This window comes from Mustela putorius, unplaced genomic scaffold (genome assembly GCF_011764305.1).
Source record: "Mustela putorius furo isolate JIRA1106 unplaced genomic scaffold, ASM1176430v1.1 tig00000174_pilon_pilon_pilon, whole genome shotgun sequence".
NCBI lineage: Eukaryota > Metazoa > Chordata > Mammalia > Carnivora > Mustelidae > Mustela > Mustela putorius.
Window position 1 is genome coordinate 25,367,187 of NW_025421304.1, and position 6,968 is coordinate 25,374,154.

Consider the following 6,968-nt stretch of genomic DNA (forward strand, 5'->3'; position numbering starts at 1 on the left):
TTCTAAGGTTAAAGAAGGAAAGTACCACACACTGGGAGGCCAAGAACAGAGGCAAAGACCTACCAGCAGATTTGGTGAGGAGAGCTCATGATGCCGTGAGTTGAGTGTCCCAGTCTCTCATACACCCACACATGTCACAGTCTGTGACGGGTTTTTCAGCAGTGAGACATGGCCTTTCGTAGCATGTACATATCCAAGAAGATGCCGTGGGTGGGGAAGCTTCGGGAGCATGGGGAGGAGATGAGGTAAGGCCCCACACCACCCGTGCAAGTCTCTCGTGGCTGCTGTAACAAATTACTACAACACTGGTGGCTTAAAACCGAAACATATTCTCTTACACTTCTGAGGCCAGACCTCCAAAATCAAGGTGTCTACAGGATCAGTTCTTTCTAGGGACTCTGTGGGACGACCCCTTCCATGCTTCCTCCTGGCTTCTGGAGGCTCCCAGCAAGCCTTTGGGTCCTTTGGCTTTTAACTGTATCACTCTGTCTCTGTCTTCTCATGACCTCTTCCTGGGTTTCTGTGGGTCCTCTCTTGCTCTTAGATGGTCAGTAATTGGGGTTAGCACCTATTAGCACCCATCCTAAATCCAGAATGGCTTCACCTTAAGATCTCTAACTAATTATATTTGCAAAGATTCTATTTCCAAATAAGGTCACATTCTGAGTTTCCAGGTGAACATGAAATGGGGGCAGGGGTGGGGAACATTGTTTCACCTCCTACACGCGCTTCATTGTTCCTGGAGCAGCAGCCTGCGGGGACACAGTGTGCAGCGCACCTTCCCCTCCCGGGCCAGCCCATGTCCACTCTTGGGGTATGCTCCAGGGTTTGCCTCTGGCCAACACAATCCTGAGACACTGGGGAGGCAGAGGGTGGAACCCAAGCTACGTGCCTCTACCCTGGCCATGCAAACAGCAGAGATGGGGCCTACCTATTAGCTCTCTCATTTCTATGGAAAATGGAAACCAAGAGGAAAGCTGAAAATAGGGCTTTGGGTCCCCACATCCAAGAATGGCCTAGTGGGCCACCTGGAGGAGCCACAGGAAAAACCCACCTGCTCTCCAGGAAAGAAATAGCCCAAAGCCTCCATGGTAAGGACAGGCCCAGAGCCCAGTCCTCAGCCACACCATGTATCCATCCTCCCCCTCAGTCTCCACCCTGTGTGCACGGGCTTGATGCTGGAACATTGGGCCTGTCTTCCTAGAACCCAAGGCCCAGCAGCAGAAACACACAGGGCCACTCAGCATAGAGCTAGTGGAGGGCAGCCCAGGAAAGAGAGAAAGACTGCCCATGGAGATGGCACCTGAGCTGGTGTGCACAGGTCTCAGAGCGCACACAGCAGGGAGCAAAGGGACGGAAGGAATAGCTTATACACACCCGTGGTAGGGCAGACGAGCTCAGCACTCCAGAATGACGTGTTCTTACAGCAGAGGGTGGGAGCCCTCGGGAGGCCACAGTGGGAGAAAAGTCTGGTGCAAGCATCATCACAGACTGGACACCCAGCGATATGGGTGGTGGAGAGGGGTAGTAGCCAGGACCCACACATACCATGTCCAGCCCTGCTCCAGGGTCCCAGGAGGATGTAGACCGGGTAGAGGCTGTAAGGAGATCACACGAAGTGGTGTGACCCACCCATAGGAACCAGGTAACTAATTCCTTGGTGCAAAACCAACCCTGAGAAAGACAGCTTCAGAAAACAGAAGCACCAATATATGGCTTCTCAGGGGCTTCCCACTGGGCTCATCTACCTCGCAACCTAACACCGTGAGCAGCCTCTTCCAGGACTCAAGGTGGAAAGGAGAGGGAGAGAAGTTGCCGGAAACCTCATCAGAGGTCATCTTGCCTCTGATTCTGCCATTTCTTTTCTCATCCTTTGGCATTCCAGTTGGGCCATCACCAGACTTTTTGTCCCCTAAAATAAACCTTAAACATCCTGGACTTCACCCACACATGAAGTCCAACAGGCTTGCTCCACTTGCCTTCTCCATCCTGGCCTCTGCTCTCGGGCTTCTGTCTGCAAGGCCTGCTTTCTTAGTAGGCTCTAAGATTGGTGGGAAGGAAGATCCCACCCACCCTAAGATGATAACAACTCCTGAAGAGGTAAAAGGAACTTGGAGAACAATCTGGAAGCCTTCTGCCCCACTCCCCAAGTTCTTTTTAACATTATACTTGCTTGAGATTAATAATGCCATACCTCAGCTGTCCAATCCTTGTTGGAGAAGATGTGCTCCCACTTGGCCTCATTCCCTACTCCAAGCTCCAGGACTCAGTTCAGCTCCAGACCTTGAAAACAAGCCCTGAACTAGTGATGTGCAAGTCAGCCACTTGCCAGGCCTGAAATGCAGGGCTTGGGGGGCTCCCAGATGGAGGGGGGACCCACGGTGGAGGCTGGGCTCCAGGAGACCCCTTAGAGCTGCAGCAGCACAGGAGGAAAGGGGATATTAGGATGCCAGCCTCGATGAGAGACCCAGAAAATGGTCCCATCTGCCCAGTCTGACCACTTTCTCTGCACTTCCCAGACCCTCTGCCCAGCAGCCCTTCTCTGCTTCAAAGTCTCCCCTGTCAAGATGCAGCTCAGGGGTACCTCCTCTGAGAAGCTATCTTTCCTCCCCTTGACACAGTTAGCTGTCCCCTCCTCTGCATTTTCATGCCACACAGAGCCTCCTCTACAGGACCCAATGCCATTTACATGACTAGCTTTTATCCCCTCTGCTCAAGGCTGTAGGCTCCTTCCTAGAGGGCCCACGACTGACTCACCTGACTCACTGTTGCATCCCTGAGATTTGTCTCAGGGTGGGAGTCTTGCCCTTAGTAGGTGCTCAGCAAATTTGGGGAGAGAGGAAGGAAGGAAGGAAGCAAGCAGGGGAGAGAGGGGGGGAGAAGGAAGGAGGGGGAGGGGAAGAGAGAAAGGACAGATGCCTTCAAATGATGAGTATCTGTACTTAGAAAGGAAAGGCATAGGAGCTCGTGGATGAGGAAGAAGATAAGCTCCGCAGCTTTCACTCCTTGTCAATATTTCATCGGAACTAACATCCCCATCACTGCTGACGAGGCTTGTCAGCATCTAGGAGATGCGGGGGACTCCCCTGATGCCTGCCTCCCAAGAGCATGGGCATTGGTGAAGGCCAAGATGTCTGCCTCTTGGTAGAGAGGTTGTCTGAGTACAAGGAGAGAAGTTTAGCCCTTGAAGGAGGCTCCCCTTCCCCCTCAGAAAGCAAGAAGTAGGCAGAGGCAGGGGGACCGCTGGACAGAGCAGGCCACTCCAGTGGCCTCTGTTCTCAGCCAAAGAACCCTTCCACACAGAGGTCCCTCCTCCAAGACTTTGAGGCCAGGGCCTGAAGTCACCATTACCAGGGCTCCGCTCCTGCCTCTATGGCCCCGAGATCACCCAGGTAATGTAATGAAACAAAGACGTGTCAGGCTTTCAGCAGCTTTGAGCCCTCCCTAAGTCCCACACTGCCCACCTGTCAAACAGCTGCCTGACGCCCAGCTCTAAGAGAAATTGTGGCAATGGTTGCATTGTGTCAAAATTCTATCTCCCTGTTTTAACTACCCCCCAAGGTTTTCTCCCAGGTTAGGTCCCCTTCCATCAGCATGGCAACCCACCTCCCCTGGTAAGGTTCAAGGGCATAAGTAGGAGTGACGAGCTAGGGGTGCACACACAACCTCCATCAGCTGTGCCTGTGCTCACCCTCAGAAAACCCCTTGGCTGGCCTGGCCATCTCCTGTGACTTCCTGGCACCTGGGATCACAGAGCACCCACCCTGGAACTGGGAACACATCCCCATTCCTTGACTTTACGGACCAGGGTAAGCCGTTCAGGACCCTGCAGAAAGGAGTGCTAGGAATCTGGACTTCCAGTTACTCTAAGTAACACTTCTTCTCCCTCCTTCCTGTCCCATAAATCAGGACTTCCCCTCTTGGCCACATGCACTCCCTGATGTATCAAGCAACAAGACAGGGCCGGGGCACACTCCCACGTATCATAGAACATGTTCCCCTGTGGGCACGGAGAGTCCGCAGAGCTCGGGTGTATCTCTGACTTAATGGTCCTGGGTATGGAGAAATTCCCTAGAACTAAACCTCTGCTGAGATTTTAGGAAAAGCCTGGATGCTTTCCAGAGCCCCCTAAAATGACAGATTCACCCCAGGGGGGAAATTCTGAGGCTTGGCATCAGGAAATTAGAAGTCCATCGCAGCAATCTCCCCACCCCACACCTGCAAGCTTTGTTCTCAATGGTGCTCTAAAGATTTCCCCAAGTGCCCCCCATCCATACACGAGGCAGAGCTGACAGCCCCCAGACCCCTTCCATGGGTCACTCACTCGTCTGCATTTTACACATTTGCACATATGAGTGTGCAAAAGATTTTTGTTTCAAAAGGGGATTCCACTATCTTAAAGAAAGTCTGGAGAACACTCTTTCAGACTTTCAAGGCAAAACAAGGAGCTGCTGGGGCACCTGGGTGACTCAGATGGTTAAGCGTCAGCCTTTGGCTCAGGTCATCATCCTAGAGTCACAGGATGGGGTCCCACATCAGGCCCCCTGCTTGGCTGGGGGGGTCTGTCTCTCCCTCTGCCTCTGCCACCATCTCGTGCTTTCTCTCTCGCTCACATTGTCACTCAAAAAAATAAATAAAATTAAAACAAAACAAAAACAAAATAAGAGCTGTTTCTGGCTCTTTCTGTTCCTTGAGCACGAGGGCTCTGTAACATCGCCAGGCCCTGCAGGCTGTCCCAACCCAGCACCAGCCCCTGCAGGCAGATCTACGGTCACATGGCTATTTGGAAGCCGACGGAGCCGCTTGGTGGAGGTGGCCCAGCTCTCCTGAGGGGTTAAGAGCCGTGCAAGCTGAGAGACGTACCTCGTGTGTGTGTGCATGTGTGTGTTCATGTGTGTGTGCATGTGTATGCATGCGTGCAGGGAGTGTGCACAACCGTGGAGGGAGTCAGTACGGTAGGGGCATCAAATTGTGTGTCCCCCCTGCCCCCGCAAATCGGGGGGTTCCAGAGCTCCAATTTTCTGCATTTTAGGAATCTGCCTTTACAATTCATGCAGCCAGTCCTGGTTTGGGAAAGCACGGGGAGGGTCCCCTGTCCTGTGTCCCTGAGGGCCCACCACACAGAACTAGAACCATCTAGAAAGTTAGGGAGAGCCACCAAGTGTCAACGGAAGCAGGACTCTGCGGCAGGGTGTTGCTAGGGAAGAAAAGGCAGGCAGGGTTCACTTGCAGAGGTGAGTGGACTTGCCCTCTCCCTGCCCCCCCGCAGGGCTCCACCCCTACCCTCCATGCCCAGCTGGAGGCAGCGGTGGGACTCAGGGCACACTGCTGAGAGTTTGGTGAAAGGCCTGAATGATGGGTTTGAGGGGACTCATGTCTTCTCTAGGGTTTGGGGGGTCTGACTCCAGCTCAGGCTCCTGCAGACAAGAGAGCTGGGGCTAGCGTCCCCTCAGAGATAGAGGGGCTCCCCACAGCCGGATGCCAGCAGATAGAGTTTTCCTACCTTGCGGTGGTGAACCCAGTGTCCATGAGACTGCCCGGCACAGAGCCCTGGGCCACGGCTCCTGGCTCCAAAGCCCTGTCGGGAGACAGGCGCTGGCTCTCCAAGAATACCAGCCTTCAAGGGAAAATCCTGCAAGAGAGAGGAGGTGTGAATTTTGGCAGCGCTGTTGTTGTATGTGTATATATCTGTGTTTTCCAAAACAAGCGTGGCAAATGAGCCAGGATAAAAATAGACAGCAGCAATGAACCAGGAGGGGCGCAGCCTCGCTTGCAGGTGTGAGTGGCTCCCCAGAAAACAGAAGGCTTGCTTCTGAGGGAGGTACTGATGGAGGGAGGGACCAGCACAGCCACACCCGGACTCTTTCTCCAGGGAAGCCCTTCCCCTCCAGGAGGAGGAATGGGGCCAAGGTGGATGCAAGACAGGAGAAGCCTCTGCCCTTGGTCACCAAAGAAACCAGTCCCCACCAACAGGCGCTACACCGGCTGCACAGGCTGGATTCTGCATTCCCCAGTGCAGACCGGAGCCACCTTTTCTGCCATGCACTGGTGAAATGACCTTTTGGGTCCAAGGCTATAAACCATTTGTTAAATCAGAGACTACAGAAACAAATTATGGAATGGAGGCCTCCTGCTTGGAAATATGGACTCTTGCCCAAACAGGGGCCCTGAGAAGCTATGACCTGAATCAGGGTCAGTGCCAGCCAATCCTGGCTGAAACTGTTAGGAAAGAGGGTCACAAAGCAAACATGTTCTCATTCATTAACTGAACCAAAAAGTCTTCATAGTAAAGGAAGCAGAGGGAGTCATCCATCCATCTATGAAATCTGCTTGCCGAAGGTGCACTGTACCCCAGGTTCTGTGCTAGGCCTGGGGGGTATGGTCGAGAGCAAACACCCAGCCTTTGCCCCTGGTGGGGAGAGGTAGGGTCTACATCATTGGGTGGACATGGGTGCCATTATTTGCCTAAAGCAGCACTCTTGGGAGATTAGGTCTTGTGATGGACACACTGAATTCAAAGGGCCTATAGGATGTCAAACTAGAATGACCAGGGAGCCCCAGGATTTAGGGTCTGAAGCAGGGCCCAGAGGACTGAGCCAGAGATGCCTGTGAAAGTCATGAGCATAGCTGGTGGAGAGCCTCCGAGGCAGGTGAGCGTCCCCGGGTCGGGGGTGGGGGGCAGAGGGGAATATTGATAAAACACCAATACTTGTGCAAGAAAAGGGGAAGAAATTAGTCTGAGAAGGAGTGTCCCAAAAACGAAGAGGAAAACAGAGAGGGTTCTGAGGGCGGTCATCTGAGTCCATTGGTACCAAGGGGTCAAATAAGACAGACTCACTGGAGATCTTAATGAGAAGAATGTCCATGTCATGTCAAGGGTATGGCCACGTCTCTGCAGACTGAGCTGTGCGGAGCGAAGGCCACGGAAGCTACAAACGTGAGGAGCGGCAGCAGGTAGGAGCTGGAGG

The 6,968-nt window shown here is 53.3% G+C and overlaps 1 long non-coding RNA gene across 1 annotated transcript in view; it reads right to left on the reverse strand.

Annotated features, from left to right (window-relative positions):
• LOC106005015 overlaps positions 1-5,629 on the reverse strand; it is a 62,197-nt gene extending 56,568 nt beyond the window's left edge. The window contains exon 1 of the long non-coding RNA XR_001178178.2: positions 5,504-5,629. This is a non-coding gene — a long non-coding RNA (uncharacterized LOC106005015). The remainder of the gene's footprint in view (positions 1-5,503) is intronic.
• Between the last annotated feature and the right edge of the window lie 1,339 nt (positions 5,630-6,968).